At 35.9% G+C, this 18,886-nt stretch overlaps 1 pseudogene; it reads right to left on the bottom strand.

The window, feature by feature from the left end:
- Positions 1–10,354: 10,354 nt before the first annotated feature.
- Positions 10,355–10,908, bottom strand: LOC129502736 (V-type proton ATPase subunit G 1-like; annotated as a pseudogene).
- Positions 10,909–18,886: the final 7,978 nt, after the last annotated feature.

Below are 18,886 nucleotides of genomic sequence, written 5' to 3' on the forward strand. Positions count from 1 at the left end.
GAGCCTGCTTCTCCCTCTGCCTGTGTCTCTGCCTCTCTCTCTCCTCTCTGTGTTTCTCAAGAATAAATAAATAAGATCTTTAAAAAAAAAAAAAGAAGAAGAAGTCCTCAGAGAAAAGCACAAGGTATATTTGAGGCATAGTAAACAGTTCAAGCTAGCCTAACTGTATAGAACAAGTAGCCCATTTTCTACATGCTTCCGAGACAGTTTTCCTGGGGCCTACTGATGTTCAGAATTTGCTGCATGTGTGCGTGCATGTGCGTGTGCATATGTGTTTGCCAAATCTTCAGAAACAATGTGGTATATTCAACATAATATTGTAAGTTACTTTATTTTCAGTCCTTTACCCCCAACCTAATTCTCAGCTACTAAACTTCGTATTTTCATCTGTAAATACAGTAATATCTATGTGAAACATCTATCTCTATCTCTTTAGTATCTGTGGAGTGCTTGTTCGAGGTAAACTCTGATGAAAGGAAAAAAGGATTAACATAAACATGCAAAAATATTCATTGTAATGCAAGTCTCTACTTGCATTGAAAGGAGAGAAATATGAATAAGATAAGGCTCACTCTGAACCATTGCATACGTTTATTAGGACAATCTGCCTTAATGGTTGGAAAACAGAAAATCCATCCTATAGATTTGTTGGAGTTTGGCCTAGCATAATTTGACCTATGCTCCAGTTTCATGGAGAGAGAAAAAGCTACAACCACATACAAAATTCCTTAGGGATAACAGTCATCATCTCTGGAGTCAGAACATCTCATGGCACTGAAGGAAGGAAAAAATAGAAATGCAAGGAATCACACAAGATTTTATTTTTAGTAATAGAAAATAATATATTCCATTCCTCATAGATGAACATAGTAAATTTTCTTCCAGATTTGTTAGTGTATAATGTCAAGACTTAATTCTAGAAAAAATATTAGTAAATAAATTATAGAGTTTTACCACTATCGGCTGTTTTGAAACTTTTTTTTAAAATGGCATCCAGTCTGTCTTAGAGCAAAAAGTCAGCTTCTATCTTTAGCGTAAAAATAAAGACCTTACAGAGAGCATATACCACGCGAACAATGAGAAAAAAACCCCTAATGTTCCCCTGGAGAGAAGTTTAAAGATTATTTGGGGTGGGGGCAGGGAGGAAGGGAGGAAGGGAGGAAGGGATTTAGCTGATACATAGTTTTAGAGCCTATAAATTAAAAATTAACCAGGGGAGAAGGGTTTTTGCTGTGTTGCCCTCATCATTAACATGGGTTAGGTATTATGGCTGGCATGACACAGTCATCTTCCTTTCTCTCAAAATGGGAAAAAAAATTTCACGAAAGTGAGAATTTATTGCAGAAATGTCAGTTCAATGAATGAGTCTATGCTCTATGTAAAAGGAAATGTATACTTTACTACTTTGACCTTTCTATATTTTTCATATTTTGTCTGGCTACATATTGCAACCATTCCTTTCAGTTAGCAATTAAAGTCAAATTTGCAGCTGCCTTTACAAAACCAAAGCTTCCCTCCTACAAATGAAATTTTTAAAGTCCCCTTTTTTAATCTCCAGCATCATACAATTTGTTATGTGAGACATATAAAATAACCCAAGTATGAAGAAACACAATCGTCACTGTCCCTTAGCACCATCCTTCACTCAAAGTTTTAGTTTGTCATATAGTATAAAATATAAATGAAAAAAAAAGAGGAGGGGAGAGGCAGCAATAATTTACACCTGTCTAGAAAGTTTGGCACTGTAGCTCCCAGTATAGGGAGCCATTCACAGGAGAAAAAAATGTAACCAGAGACTATGTGAGTTTGGAAGATGAGATCATCTACCAACAGCAATCTTTCAATTCATAGACACTTCTGGATTCATGAGGTGAGAATGAGCAGTGCAGTGTACTGTAAAATTCATTTGTAGTGTTTGATTTTGTTAACACGCATTCTCAAGCTGTCTTTGTTAAGAGATAGCATTCAAATTGCAAGTGAAAAAAATCAGTATGGGCAATCCCCCTATTAACTGTAATCAGGATAGTCTTAAAGTCAGAAAAACAAAAGACAATATGTAACTCTAAAGTGTTATTTAAAATAAGAAAAAACGTAAATTTAGGATAGACTTGCAATCATATATTTTTTGCAAATATTTACCTATTCTTTTAAATGATTAGTTTGAATTGATTCCAATTTATTTTAATGTATTTGTCTTCTATTAAGCATGACCAGAGGATCCCTGGGTGGCTCAGCGGTTTGGCACCTGCCTTCCCCCCAGGGCGTGATCCTGGAGACCCGGGATGGAGTCCCACATCAGGCTCCCTGCATGGAGTCTGCTTCTCCCTCTGCCTATGTCTCTGCCCCTCTCTCTGTGTCTATCATGAATAAATAAATAAAATCTTTAAAAAAAAAAGCATGATAAAAATTTATCTTGAAGTGTTTTTCTTTTTTTTTAAAGATTTTATTTATTTATTTGAGCGAGAAAGTGTGTGAGCATGAGTGGGGGCAGGGGAGTGGGCAAGGACAGAGTGAGAGGGAGAAGCAGGCTCCCTACTGAGCCACTGAGCAGGGAGCCCCATGAAGCTGGATACTAGGACCCTGGGATCCTGACTTGAGCCCAAGGCAGATGCTTAGCTAATTGAGCCACCCAGGCACCCCTTGAAGTGTTTTTCTTAACTAAACATTTTTTTTTCAAGGTACAAGTAACTATGTCAATGATTTAATTATAACAAAAGAAAAATAATTTGTAGAAGCATGTAGTGATTCATACCTCTCTTACATTTCTCCCATGCCAACATAGATATTATTTCAACTTCAAAATCAGAAAAGAGAGATGAAAAATCAATTTTAGTAATTTTGCTAGAAACACACAAATCAAAATCTAGGCATCATATGATGAGAATAGTAAGGTGTTTCAGGGTAAGAGAGGGAGAAGAAGGTGGCATTAATATTAGATATTTGGATCCTAGTGTGTATTTAAAAACATTAAAATAATAATCAATAAAGTATCACTTACTCTGAAGGACTTATATAGTGATCCAGGAATTCAAAAAGCAAGAATTTGAGCTAACAAAAATATACAGGTATAATGACAAGCCTTATTAAATTAGAGGTAAGATCAGGAAAACATGAAAGTATATGTAAGGGAGTTAGATGTATAGACCAAGGCTTTTCAAATTTTAAAGTGCACATAAATCACTTGGTATCTCATTAAAATACAGATTTTTGCATCTGTAGATTTGGGGTGGCACCCAAGATTGAGCATTTGTTACAAGCCTCCAGGCCACACTGAGGCTACTGGAAGAAAGATCACACTTGGAGTAGTAAAGCCTCAGATCATGACAAAGAAAGGAAGGTTTATCCTAGCAAATGCACCGGGGGAAGTCTGAAAATCAAATGATCTGTCTTGCCAACTGCTGCCCCCACTCTTATTTTCAATGGAATCCACTCTAGAAAATAGAAAAAAAAGTGGCTAACACCTTCAAACAATCACAATGTGACATTTTATTAAAGTAGATAAATAAGTTATTTAACCCTCAAAAAGAGACTATGAGGTAAATACTTTTATTATTTTCACTTTACAGAAAAAGGAAATGGACATGGGGAATTTAATCAAGTCAAACCCACATATACAGGATTTAGAAACAGAATCCTCAATCTGGTAGAGCTTGCTACAGAGCCTAAATATTTTAATCAATGTTGCTACAATTATCAAGACTGTGCTATTGCATTCTAAGTTATATCTCAAACAAAGAACTAAACACAAAAGATACAATAGGGATACAATTTTGCATAAACTTTGGAGCATTTCAGGGTCATTAGCTTCTAGAACAGGATTTACTCAAGTGTAACTGCTCTTGATATTAAAAGTCTTAAATGCATGCTGAATAGCAGTTTAGATGCACCAAATAATCACTTTCAAGAGCCAGAATAAATAAAAGATAAGACTAAAATTGTTACTGGATTGAGTTCTTTAGATAAAAGATTCTAGATAGGAACATACTGGAGGCTCTACAGCCCTGAACATATGGGATAACCCTTAAAGCTCCATGTCTGAAAAAATAGCCCTTAAACTTTAGAATCCCTGAAGGACTTTTACTATTAAACGGTACACTATTAAATATTTTATGCATTCTGTTATTTTTAAAGGGTGTAATCCCTCCAAAGGTGTATTGGCCTTGGGGTCTTTGAACCTGTCTAGACCAGAATTAACTGGGAGCCATCATTTTCATTATAGCATGTTATAATTATGTTTGCTTATTTCACACTGTTTAATATACTCCATCCTGTTAAACTACATCACAGGGCCTTCGGCACCTGTTGCTTATTTCTGCCAGACTGAAAGTATTCCTTTCTCTTTATTATTTGTGTGCAAGGATAAGATGAACTTGCCAAGAGTTGTCATTCTTGTACACACCTGCCAAGTGTCAGATATTCTAATAGTTGAAATGCTTATAGCCTATACTGTGGTTGCTGCAGCTACCAACTTCCAATGCCCAGTGCTTCACAAGTGGTTAAATCTAGTCAGAATGACAGATTCATCCCTTGATATATGCATATGTGACTGTATGCCCTTGGGTATACACCATGTTTACATAACACATCCCTGGGTTACCTTAGCGGATAAAATGTTTTATGGTAATTTACTATCTTACATCTTCAACTTTTAAAACTCAATGATAGGGATCCTGGGTGGCGCAGCGGTTTGGCGCCTGCCCTTGGCCCAGGGCATCCTGGAGACCGGGGATCAAATCCCACGTCGGGCTCCCGGTGCATGGAGCCTGCTTCTCCCTCTGCCTGTGTCTCTGCCTCTCTCTGTCTCTCTCTGTGACTATCATAAATAAATAAAAAAAAACTCAATGATAAATCTCAATACTTACTAATTTGTTGGCAGTTGTTTTCATGAAAGATGGCATCAAATTATGCCTCAAAAAATAACATCGAGTTTATAGCTACAAGATAGAAAACTTTTTCCTGTTTTGTTAAGTTCTTTACTTTCCTTTCCTAAGGATGCCTGATACATTTCCCACACTTCTGTTAGGTCTTCAATCCAGATAAAAGTGAATATTGTTAAGCTACAATATTGAGTTGAGATAAACTTAGAAAAAGGGGGTGAAACTACCCTGCTGCTGGGGTACTTGGCCAACTGACTAAGATTCTGGGGACACTAGCCTATTCTCATGTAAGGTATATCAATCAACATCCTAAAGATGGGTTTTTCCTGGGATGTAATTGAAGAATGGTGCTTAGCATAAAGGTGTCTGTCCTTGAATCCTACTGAGGTAACCAGAAGGATAGATAGAAAAGAATATGTCCCCTTTTGATGATTTTTTCAACTCTATTCTACTGATCTTGCCAGATCTCATCAGAGGTGTGGAATGGAGTTTAAGAATAGAGAAAGTTTTCTAGATGGCTGACCTGAGACTAACACCAAGAAAGACAGAGCAATGGAGATATATTTCTGCTTTCAGTAATTTACCACATTCCCAAGAACAAGTTAAAACTTTCTAATTTAGTTGAACTGGGGATCCTGTGAATATAGCAGTATGTTTGTCTTTCCTGTCCATGAGTATATCTAGGTGGCACCACATTAACTGGCCCCTCTTCTTTGACAAATATCAAAATTCCATCTAAAATTATCCTGCAATCCACAGTCAAAGTGACCGCTACAGCAGTCTTGTTTCAGGAGTACCCTGCTTCAGGTAACCTCAGGAAATAGGACAATTACTTTTCCTTTGGAAACTGCAGCCACGCATTCCTAAATATGTCTTTCACTCTTCCCGCCCCCCCCTTGCTCTCATGTGTGCAAACACCACTCAGAGCCCAAGCTGCTTGACAATTACAGAATGAATTACATATCTTAAGACTTTTATGATTAGAAGATAGAGGGATTTAATTCATTAACTGCAAGCTTTCATGAACCAAGTGGTCAAGAGTCTTCTTAGGGTGGCACCAGAATGGAACTAGGGGATCTTTCTCAAAGGAAGGATTTCTAATGATGTTATTCTTAATAAGTAAGTCCACTAACCTCCGGACTGACAATTCGTTTAGCTGTCTGGAATGGGAGGTTTTGCTGTAGGGCTATAGCTAACTGCATTTTCCTCATCCTGAGTTATTTATGGTACCTCAGTAACTAAACCTACTTGGATCTGATTCACTCACAAACAGGATTTGCTCAGAGGTTCTTGGTACATCTAATTTTAACTTTTTACCTGATGCCCCTGATGACATAAAACCAGGATTGCAAAAGCAACTTCAGGTATACTCAGGATAAGCTCATTTTACCCAGCAAAGGAACAAATGAGTTCCTAGGGGCTACAAGTCTACTACCTCGCTGGTAGTATTACTGGATCATTACCTAGGAAAACACTAGAAAAAGGTCAGAGCTAGTGGCTTTCAGCAGACTCAAAAAGAAAAAAAAAAAAAAAACCATAGGAGACAGTTAGAAGTCTTTCTTTTAGAGCCTATGCCGCTAATCAAAGAATTCCAAAGAGAATTCTATGCACAGTCACTATTAAAATTTAAAAGGAGATTAGAGACCCATTTCCAGCCAGAATAATTTGAAAGCTCTGACATGTACCATTATATTGTTTGATGAACATTTCCAGAAGAATAAAATGTCTGTTTTGACCTTTGCAGTGTGAGTAACATATGTCGAAAAGAAGGACAGAAGGCTTATTTTTATGCAGATAGCAGAAAGCTTCTCTCCTTGTTAAGAAAGTATGGCAGGCTGATTCTTTCTTTTTCCTTTGTAATTTGAAAGTCCTCCCAGATAAACCTTTGCGATATACAACTTGGTTTTGACATCCTGGCTTTATGCCTCTTACTGTTTATAAGTCATGTAAGGAAGTCATCTATCTTGACCAATATGGCTCAGACATATTTTCCATGTTAATTACACATGTTTGGACTGACGCTGTAGTGATACAATTTCATTTGTTTAAAACAACAGAATGGATGGCTCTTTAACTCAACAAATGTAGGTAAAAATTCTTCCCAGAGTAAATGCAGCAAGTCTGGAAATTATAAAGGCACAGGCGCTAGTGGCTGAAACCCCAGAGACTAAGAAGCTGATATTCTGCAAGGATCCTTAGTTAGATTAAAAGCATATTGGAAAAGTGCAACGTAATTATCAAAAAATATATTATTATAATAATATATGTGTTAGACACTCCAACAAGATTGGTGTCCTAAAAATAATCACCAGTTTAAAAGGAAGCAGAGGCATTTTTACTTTGACCCAATGGAAATGTTCAGATTTTGGCTGTGTTTTTAAGCAGGACATCAACATTTTTTTACACTTAACAGAACACCAGCAGTTAACCCCGTAATGGCCAACTGCTAGTTATTATCCTACATTTGGTCCACAGCTGCATGGCTCTGCTCACTTTATTGTCGTTTCAGCCTTCAATCCATTAGCTGCCTGGTGACCGCTTGCATGCAGAGGGGCCTTTGGTTAACTAAATCCCCATCAGGATCACAGCTGTTGTAAAATATGCAGTGACAAAAATATCCATGTGCAATGCATTGTAGATAAATCTGTAAGCCAATTTAAGCAAAACTTGAAAAACAAATGAGAGGCCTAGCTGAATTCTCTGGCTTCTGAACATTATAAACTACATTTCCTTTATTTTAAGGAATATCCTTTGTAAAATTTCGGCATTCCCTCCTCCTGCTCTGGATGTATGGGGCTAAATTTCAAAGTGATAGGCTCAGTTCAAGAAAGTATTTCTTTGCACCTTCCATCACTCAGCAGTAAGAAAATGAATGTCATATCTAATAATTCAAACAAATTCCTGATTTTGGTACAGTATTCATGTTAGCAATGGGTATCTTTTCACCACGTGCCTCGACTTAAACACTATACTGTTGTCTCAGTTTCTCTCAGCCAAGAGGCTCAGCTCAATGGTTATGTACGTGCAAATATATCATACCACAACTCTTTACAACAGCCAAAGCTGCCAGGTTGGGTTCACCTCACAGACTGCTTTGATAATGCCCTGTAAATAATTTTCCTTGGTATTATAATGGTCAACCCTACGTCCAGTTATGACACTGGAAGATTATGCTGATTATGCTCCTTCTTGCTAGGAGATATTTATAAGCAGCAAGAAGATAAGGAAATAAGCAACTATACCAAAAAGAAATAGTGAAGAGTTACTTTTCTCTATTGTATCATTGAATACCCCTCCTTTGTCACTTTGTCAAGACCCAAAATCAAGAAGCAGATGTGATCGAAAACTTCCTCAGATCTAACCAAAACTGACTCCATTGAAAGGGGAGTTGTTTCTGTTTCTAACTTATCTCAAACTTGGTTTGTCCGTGCCTGTGTTGATTGATTTGAATTCCTACTCCAGATTCTAAACTGTTGAGATGTTTCTTAACAGTCAGTGACCTAGATTTTTCTCCCTTCATTAACTCATTCAAATGTGTCTTAAGCATTTACTGTGCACCAGGCACTAGGTATAAAATATTCAGTCACAGTCCCTGCATGCAAGGAAGCTGAGGTTCAGAGACATATAATCTCCCAAATGTAAAAGAAGAAAGATGTGCTTTTTTTCTCTCTCTCTCTTTTCCTCCCACTCATCCTCTAGCCCTATGGTGCCATGAATTACACATGTGAGAGAAAAACTATCATGAGCTCTTTCTAGCAGTTTTACCAACTTGGTTAGATATGTATATCACCAGTACGATGATGACTTATTGACTTCTTAATGTTCATTGAGAAAAAAAATTTAAGATGGAGATGTTTATTAGATATCCAAACCAAAATAGCAAATAAGCAATTGGCAATTCTAGAGTTCAGGAGAAAGAAGCTGGATATAAGTTTGGATCTTCAGCACAGATGATACTTAAAGCCATGAAAAGAAGGTGGGTTTCAACAGGGGAATGAGTGTAGAGACGTCTAAGAACAAGTCCCTGGGAAAAGGAGTCAGAACTAAAGCAAGAGACAGAGGAGCAAGGTAGCAAATCCCTGCAGAACAAAGCCAACAAAAGCGGTTCAAGAAGAACTAGTCAACCCTGTCCAACAGGACTGAAAGTCAGGTAGGAAGAAGACTGGGCCTCTCAATCTGGTCATCATTGCTGACCTTGACATGTGGTTTCAGTGGAGTGGCAAGCTTGACTGGAGTGTTTGAACAGTAAAAACTGGAAAAGCTCATATAGAAAACTCTTATGAGGAATCGCACTATAAAAAGGAATAGTAACTAGACACAGACATGGTCTACAAGCAACCCATCGTGAGTCTCATAAATGTGATTTTTTTAAAGGGCATCTAATGCTCTCATACTATATCAGAACAAGCAAGGAAATCCCATTAATGTTCTCTTTCAACTCTTTATATCTATTAGAAATTATTTTGCAGCCAAAGACTTTCAGCTAACAGAGAGTCACAGAGCAGTTAGCTCTTAAAGAGCTAGTGTGAAGTCCCTATAGGTATTACACATATCATTTAGCCCACCAAGGAGGAAATATGCTTGATAACTTGCCCAAGGCTGCACCAGTCCAGGATGCTATAGAGAAGAGGCAAACTGTGGACTTACTAATCTGATGCTGTTTTTCCAACCGGATGTTGGGCGATATAACAAGTGATCATCTTCCTGCTAAGATAAATACGAAAAATATTTTTCTGAGTATGCATGCAAATGTGTATGTGATACATGTGCTAATTTAATTTCCAAGTGAAATTCTGCAGAACATCTGGGTCAAAGTGTACTCTGCATCATCAAAAATGTTGAACCGAGAGGAGGGGAGGAATGCATGACAAAGTCTTTACTTTTAAATGATTTTCAGTACACCAAGTAAAAACATGTAACAAGTTCTTGAATTCTATCATCTAATAATTTTGAGTAAGAGAAACTAAAAGCAGCCCAAACAATTATGTTAATATTCGTTTTTCTACCCCTTAGCCAAAAAGGACCATTTTAAGGCCAGCTGCTGCTTCATACAAATTACAAATAACTATTTATTACTTTTTCATAGATAAAGCCTCTGACCTTCAAGAAAGCTTTAGGGGAAAAAAAATCTGATCTCTTTCTTTCTTTAATCAAAGAAATTATTTTAATTATATCTAAGAAAGAAAAAGTATAGATATATATGTTGCTTGAGCTAAAAGGCACAGGAAAACAGACAACATAGACACATTAAATTTTTAAGAAATATCAGGTAAAAGGAGAAAATCTTTGGATAAGCTCTATGTTTGTACAAAGAAGCTAGATTTGCTATTCTCCAAAAAGTGAAGGGACCTACACTATAATATACAGAAATAATTTAATGCCTTTTCACAAGGATGTAACTCAAGTTTTGCTGAAGCTTCATATTCCTTGAAGGCATATAAAATCCCAATCTGCTTGCAGAGCTGCTTCTTCCTCTCCTATCCATTGATGCAGTAGTTTTCATAGATTTCTGCCCGGATGTCACAAAGACCAAGAAGTTATCCAGGACTTCATCCCTGTTCTGCTGGAAGTAGATCTGGAGGATGGTCATCTTCTCCTGGGTCTCCTTCTCCCCTCTAGTGCTACAGCTGCCATGGGATCCCAGAGCCCAGGTTCCTTGGCCTTGAACTCCTCTCTTTGCCAACAGTATTGTTCAATTTCAGCCTGAGATTCTTCTTCTTCTTCTTCTTCTTTTTTTTAAAATATTTTATTTATTTATTCATTAGAGACACAGAGAGAGAGAGAGGCAGAGACACAGGCAGAGAAGCAGACTCCATGCAGGAAGCCTGACGTGGGACTCGATCCCGGGTCTCCAGGATCACGCCCTGAACCGAAGGCAGCGCTTAACTACGCTGAGCCACCCGGGCTGCCCCTGAGCTGCTTCTTTGACCTGCTTCAGCCTCCAGTTCTTTAGCTTGCGGGCCTTGAACACCTCCCTAGCCTGCTTCCAAGCCTGCAGCGGCAGCTGGATGCCCTGCAACTGGTTGGCCATGGAGGCGGCGACTCTAAGGCAGAAGAAAGCTGAGTAAAAAAATTTTAAATAAAAATTATCAAGTAGATGTCTAGAGTATAATCAATGTATGACACACATGATATTTTTAAAAAAAGACATAGTATAAATTATACCTTTTATCTTCTAGGAATTTACAATTAAGTCAGGAAAACAAGATTATGAGATAAATTAAAAAGCAGAATACAATGAATTGCAATATGTATCTGCACATACATTTACATAATGAGGTGAAAAAGAATTATGAGTTTTAGGTATAAGACAGTTTCGTTTATAATTGTCAATAAAGACTGAATTAGTTTAGAACCTCATCATCTCACATGATATGGCTCTACTTTAAGATGTTTTTCAGAAGGGTCTCCTTCCATCCAGAAGATAAAACATGGAAGGGCTATGTGAAATCCAGAGGTAGAGTGTAAATGCACTCTGCTACATGGAGCCAGTAAACTTCTAACATATTTGATCAAGAACAGTGAATTCCAAAGCCTATTGTCTATCTCCCCATTGGCCTATTTTTTCTCTCCATATTTTAGCTCTCTCTTCTTTCTCCTATTGGATAATGCTGTGCTGCTATTTGAAGGCAAGGCATAGTATATAAAATAGGTTTTTATAAATAAAGGTAACAAAATTCAAATCAAAATTTTTAAAAATTCTGGATTTAAATGTGGATTTCTACCTGACCAATGAGATCTACAAGAAAGATCTCTTTTCACTGACTATATATATATATATATATATATATATATATATATATATATATAGCTAGGAATTAAGTTTCCTGTTGTTTATTTGTTTTTTAAGATTTTATTTATTTATTTGTTCATGAAAGACACGGAGAGAGAGAGAGACATAGGCAGAGGGAGAAGCAGGCTCCACTTGGAGAGCCTGTTGTGGGACTCCCTCCCAAGACCCCAGGATCACAACCTGAGCCGAAGGCAGACACTCAACTACTGAGCCACTGAGGTGCCCCTCCTGTTCTTTATTGTAATAAAAAAGTAGAAAAGCAAAAATTTCTTAAAACTGTGGCTTAAATTTTATTTTTAATTAGAGCAGCCCAGCTCTTATATATCTTATAATTGATGAGAAAGAAAGATGTGGCATTTAGTTCAATTCAAAAATCACTTATTGAGCATATCTATCTCCTTTTAGAAGAGATATTATGAAAACAAAGAAAAATAAGACAGTCTCATATGTCCAGTTACTTCTAATCACTGGAAAAGTAGAAAATGAGCCAAGAGGTTAACCATGCTATAGATAGATTATAAGGAAAAGCACGATAAAAAAAATATACATACTACTTCTTAAAAGAAAACCAAAGTTAAAGAAATAAAAAAATAGGAATGAAATATACTTTACTTTCAAGGAAATACATTCTGAAAAGAACAGATATATAAAATATGTTGAATTTTAGGGTACACATAACACAAAATTCAGGGGATAGAGAGATGGAAGAAGAAACTGGAAGAGTAGTCTGAGACTGATAAATGACAGCTTTATATAACAGATTATAGAGTTTGGAAGCTATAAAATAATTAAGATACACTTAAAAATTTTATGAAAAAGAATCTCGTGATGAGATAATAGGAGAGGTACTAATCATTATTTGTCATGAACAGGAAAAATAAATATACTGAATATATTCAGAAATAAAATCACTAGGATTTCATGTGGAAAAGATAGAGAAAAAGCTAGTGTCAAATATGATTCCCAAATTCTTATCTTGAGTGGTTTGTTGATTGATAGATTTTATTACTTGAAATAAGAAACACAGAAAAAGTAATATGATCAAGAGCATAGGGGGAAGCTTAAGGCTAAATTGGAGGTAGAGAATTTTATACTCTGAAATTATAGGGGAGATAAGAAAAAGTAAAATATAAATTAATTTCTAATCATGAATTTTCTCTGAAGCTAGATAGAATTTTAGATTCTGTCAGGCAAAATCTAAAAGATTATTTTTTTACAAAGATTGCACTTAATAAGAATGAATCTGAAAGTCAGCCCTCCTGAGAGAAATAATCCATATATTTAGAAAAATTACAAGAAAAATATTACATGAGAGTTCTAACTATACATTTTTGTCATTTTAGAAAATGTTAGATCTGCACCATAACCTGAAATACACTTTTTATGCAACATATAAGCTTTGCATTTCACTTAAAAGTGAAAATACTGTTCAAAAAAATCTAATAAATCTTGGAAGATATACATAAGGTATTATCCAATCTTTAATAAAAAGAAATTTTATAACCCTACCATTCACAATATTGAGAGTGAGAGAGATAATATGAGAAAACATCCATACTCATTTACTAAAAATACAAATTAAAGTAATTTGATATGACTATCAGATTGGCAAAGTTGAAGAAGTGCTAAGAAAACAAGAAACAAGCATTTTAAATAGTGCTAGTGGAGATAAAAGGTAATTTCTTTGTTGGAATTTGAAAATGTAGATGAAGATTTTTAAATTTTGCACATGTTTTTAAGATTTATTTATTTATTTGAGAGAGAGAGAGAAAGCAAGTGCAGGGAGGAGAGGCAGAGAGAGAGTGAACGAGAATCTCCAGGAGACTCTCTACTGAGCACAGACCCCAACACCTGGCTTGCTTTCTCAACCTTGAGATCATGACCTGAGCAGAAACCAAGAGTCTGACGATTAACTGACTAAGACACCCAGGTACCCCTGCACGTTCTTTTTATCAGTCATGTTAGTAATAAGTTATGGTATATTCAAGAATTGGACTGCAAATATATACATCTCTACTATATCGCAAATAAAGTAGTTTTTAGGATTTTTTTAAATTAAAAAAGAAAAAAATCAAAATCTACAAATATTTAAAACTATTTAAAAATTAAATTTATACTCTTTCTCAAAAGGACTTTTTTAAAATACTTATTATTAAAATACAGTTGACACACAATGCATATTAGTTTTGGGTGTACAATGTACTATATAGTAAATGCTTACTATTTCTCAAAAGGACTTTTGAATGGGTAATTCTAGTCACACTATGCTGCAGAAATGCCAAAAATCCTCTACTCTCATTTATCTTCCTTAAAATCTTAGTCATCACAATTCAACAGCTGCTTCCAATATCTCTGATTCTCTATTAAGACTCTCCAAAACTTTTTTCTACACCTGAGGGCTGGTCATCTCTCCTGTCACCTCTTTTCTCCATCTTTTCAGCTCAATTTTCTTACCCTTTCTTGCATGCATCCTCTTCATATGACTTAATATAGCCTCCTAGACCTATGCAGTGCTCTAATTCATTGATTTCCTGGATCAACACAGCAAATATCAGTGTCTGCAACTGCCTAAGCAGTAAAATATCCTTCCCCTTTAGAAGGTAGAAGAGAGGCTTTAGAGAAAGAGAGACAGCTGAGAACATTTATATGTTAATATCTGAGACTCTGTCATGGTGAATTTATCATATTTGTCAAATTTATCATAAATAATATTTTAAAATCTGGTTATCCAATAAGAACAGATTACATTAATTATGCAAAATGCAATAAATTTTATGCAAATAAATTTGCAAAAAATATACAAGTTAATGCAATACAATTATTAATGCAATAAAACTAATGCCATGGCTTTAAAAATGTGTGTACATATGAAGTATATTTAATGACAGACTTATCTATGCATTCAATTTTATTTTATTTTTTTAAGATTTTATTTCTTTATTCATGAGAGACAGAATGAGAGAGAGAGAGAGGCATAGATATAGGCAGAGGGAGAAGCAGGCTCCCCGCAAAGAGCCTGATGCAGAACTCCATCCCGGACTCCGGGATCATGCCCTGAGCCAAAGGCAGATGCTCAACCACTGAGCCACCCAGGGATCCCTGCATTCAATCTTAAATTCAAGAAACAATCTAGAGTGTATGGTTAATCCCTACACTTTTTTTTACTGGATATATTTTTATACTTATATCAAAATATCTTTAGTAATAATCTTTACATAGTAGGATAAGATATTACTTTTTACCTTTTTTCTAATCCTTCTACGTTTTCTAAATATTACATAATAAACATTTGTGACAAGATTAAAATTAATCTATTTGTAAAGGTGAAAATCTTTTCTGCTTTAATGTAAAGTAACATGTTAAATTTAGAGTAAGGAAATCATGTCTGATTTCATCCCAAGAGAATTTTTTAAAGTCTCCGTTTGACATTTATGCAAAGTCACGTATGCCAGTTCTAAAAAAGATGGATGTAAATTATTTCTCATGCTAAAAGATAAAACCGTTTCCAACTGTATTGGTTTGCTTTAGGATCATCATAACAAAATACCACAGACTGGGAGGCTTACACAACACACGCTAATTATCTCACAGTTCTAAAGGCTGGAAGTTCAAGATCAAGGTGCTGGCAGAGCTCACCTCTCCTGAGGCCTCTCTGCTCTGCCTTCTCCTGTGCTACTCTGCTTGGCCTTCTCACCATGTTCTCACGTGGCCTTTCCTCTGTGCACAGACAGCCCTGGTACCCTTTCTCCTCTCCTAAGCACACCAGTCCTATTGGATTAGGGCCTCACCCTTATGACCTCACTTAACCTCCATTAACCTCTTTAAAGGCCCTATCTACTTATATGGTCACATTGGGTTTAGGGCTTCAACATATGAATTTTGAAGGGAGCACAATTGAGTCCATAAAAACAACTAAAATACACTTGATATGTTAAAATAAAACTTAAATTCCATAAGGATTATATCAAAATAGTGACAGATACAGTTCATATAGTAACACTATATTTTGCTTTTATTCTAATTCTTTGAAAATTTATAACTTTATTAACTAAAAAACATAATCAAAGATTCTTTGTTTCTTTTTCTTTTTTTTAAAGATTTTATCCATCCATTAGAGACAGAGAGAGAGAGGCAGAGGCACAGGCAGAGGGAGAAGCAGGCTCCATGCAGGGAGCCCGATGTGGGACTCAATCCTAGGTCTCCAGGATCATGCCCTGAGCTGAAGGCGGCGCTAATGTGCTGAGCCACTGGGGCTGCCCTCTGTTTCATTAATGTTGAAAATGGAAGAGACTGAGTGTATTTCCTTCATTTTTAACCTATCTGTGCCATTACCGGGTGTCACATATACAACTGTGCAAACAGATCCATTCATCTCAAATGCAGAGCTGGAAAAAAAAAAAAGGTAGACTTCAGGGAATGCCCTAAAAACGTTAGAAGGCCCACTCCTTAGTTGTTCTTTGTTTTCTACCTTGGATTATACCAAACTGACCAAAACTTGTATTTATAATTGGCCCATTAAAACAAAAATAAAGTTTTACAGAGAACATTAATCAATTCATATTTCAATAAGGACATAGATTGCATAAGCCAATAAATCATGCAACCAGCTGTGTCTTTTTTTTTTCAAAAAGCATTGGTAAATAATCAGTTGGACTGAAATTAATTGCATCTTTTCTTCCCCCAATCTCTCACACACATAGCAGTGTCAAATAGTCTGGAGACAAAGAATAAACTGAGATTTAGTCATAAATAAAATAATTCTTCATCCAAACTAAGTAGTACAGGGTAGGATTATTGGGTTCTTAAGTAAAGACCCAAAGCAAATCAAAGTGCTAAGACATTAGATAACAAATTTTCCCAAGGGATATAAATATTTTTTCAATGTATAAAAATTCATTCACATGGGAGGACTTTTTTTTTTTCCTTTTGTGGCACCTCTGTCAATAATGGTTTCATTTATCCAGTTTTGTTTCTCAAACTTTTAGCAAATAATTTAATCAAATTATTTCTGCTTATAAAACTTAGTTTGAAATGTGCATTTCCAAGAAAATATCTTTCTTCTTTAGAAAGTAGGACATGAGAGATAACTGTGAATAACTCACATGTTAAGTATTAAAAACTATCTTGCAGTGTTACTAGTTACAGTCACCATGTTTCACATTAGCTCCTTGGATCTTATTCACCTTGTAGTTGACAATTTATATACCCTTTTACCAATCTCTCCCTATTTCCCCCACTCTCCAGCCTTTGGATATCATTTTTCTACTTTTTGTTTCTATGATTTTGACTTTTTTTTCTTTTAAGATTCCATGTATACGTGATATCTAGCAGTATTTATCTTTCTCTGTATGGATTATTTCTCTTCACATAATGCTTCAAGGCCTATTCATGTTGCCACAAATGGCAGGATTTTCTTCTTCCCCATAGCTGAATAATATTCTATTGTATATCTATTTAAAAAATCTATATCACATCTTCATCTGTTGATGGATGGACACTTATTTCCATGTTTTGGCTGTTGTAAATAATGATGCAAAGAACATATCTCTTTGTTCAGATACCTCTTTGATACCTATTTTCATTTTCTTTGGACCCATGAGGTCTGAGGATCAAATGTAAAATATGGTGATTATAGCTAATAACACTGTATTGTAAATGAAATTTTGCTAAGTGAGCAGAACTTAAATGTTCTCACCAGAAAACAACCAAACAAAAAAATATATGAAGTGATGGATGTGTTAACAAAACAGATGGGGGCGGGGTGGGGACCTTTCACAATGTGTGTCAAACCATCACAATGTATACTCTAATATCTTGAAATTTACATGTCAATTGTACCTCAATATAGTTGAAAGAAAAATGAAACAAAAAACTGTACTTTGCAGCTGATTCTTCTCTTTCTCTAAGGATGTAATGAGGACTAATACTGTCACATTTTGCACTCCTGTTCACTTTGGTCAACCCAAAGTCTGAGTCTCCCAAACCATCTATTATTTCTCGGACTGCTGACAGGCTCCAGAGGCTGCTAGTTAGGAACACAGTTCTAGAACCGGCTGTCACTTACTAGCAACCACTTACTGGCAACCTTGGGCAAATCACTTAAATTTCTAGTGCTTCATGTTCCTTATCTGTAAAATGAGGAAATAATACTTGCCTCATCTATTAGAAGGATTAAATGATAAAGGATTAAATGCACATATAGTGTTTAAGCATTTATGCACATAGCATTTCCAAACAGAGAAATACAATATATCTCCTAATCTGACCAAATGCTACCCGTCTTTCCAAATCTTTTTCCTAGCCACATGAAACCCCAAAAGAGGTAGCAGCTGCTTCACAGGCATGCGACCTGTTCAGTCCTTCAGGACCCCACACTTATGAGGGCCCACATTTGATGTAATGCTCATCTGTCACCATCTTGACATTCTAACGGATTTTTGGACATGATTTCCTGCATTTCCATTTTGCACTGTGTCCTACAGAAGATACAATCAGTATGTCATCCTGGGATTCCCTTTTCACTTCAAACTCTTCTCTGAATATTATCTTTGACTTCTTAAGTCCAGAGGACACCATTTTCCTTGCAACAGTATGAAGCAAAGGATTTTTTTCTGTCATACCCCATAGACCATAGGACCAGATGGGAAGCAGTTGGGTGTGAATCTGTCCCTCCTGTTTGAAGCTTGCACCATCAGACTAAATCACCCGCTCTTCTTATTCCCATGTACTGACTGAGTCACTCCTTCAAATTTGCTTTGGGCTCATTCTCTTTCTCTTCATTCCTATTCATGTGTCATTCTCAGTGACTTCAGGATTCATGTAGACGAACCATTTCATCTTCCTGCAGATCCCTTCCTCCTTCCCCTTCCTGCAGATCCTTCCCCTCCTCCATGTATAAATTATTTTATTTATTATTGTAATTAGATCTTCACAATCAAAGTTGTCTTTTCACCATCTGTGTTTTTGTTAATGTGAAATTGAATTGTAGTTATAAGCAAAAGTTGGTAGCCTAGGGAACAATTGTATATTCAGTTTAACAGAAATAAAAGAATATTTGTCTTAAAATGCAAGATTGTTACATAGCCTTTTGCCATGCACTTACAGTATAAAAAAATTTAATTTCAAAAGTGAAAATTGCTTGTGCCATTTGAGCTTTAAGGGTTGGAATGTTTAAGTGCAACAACATCTCCTTAAAGAAAAAGCAAAGCAATCTAGG

This window comes from Nyctereutes procyonoides, unplaced genomic scaffold, assembly GCF_905146905.1.
Source record: "Nyctereutes procyonoides isolate TBG_1078 unplaced genomic scaffold, NYPRO_anot_genome, whole genome shotgun sequence".
In the NCBI taxonomy this organism is placed as follows: Eukaryota; Metazoa; Chordata; class Mammalia; order Carnivora; family Canidae; genus Nyctereutes; species Nyctereutes procyonoides.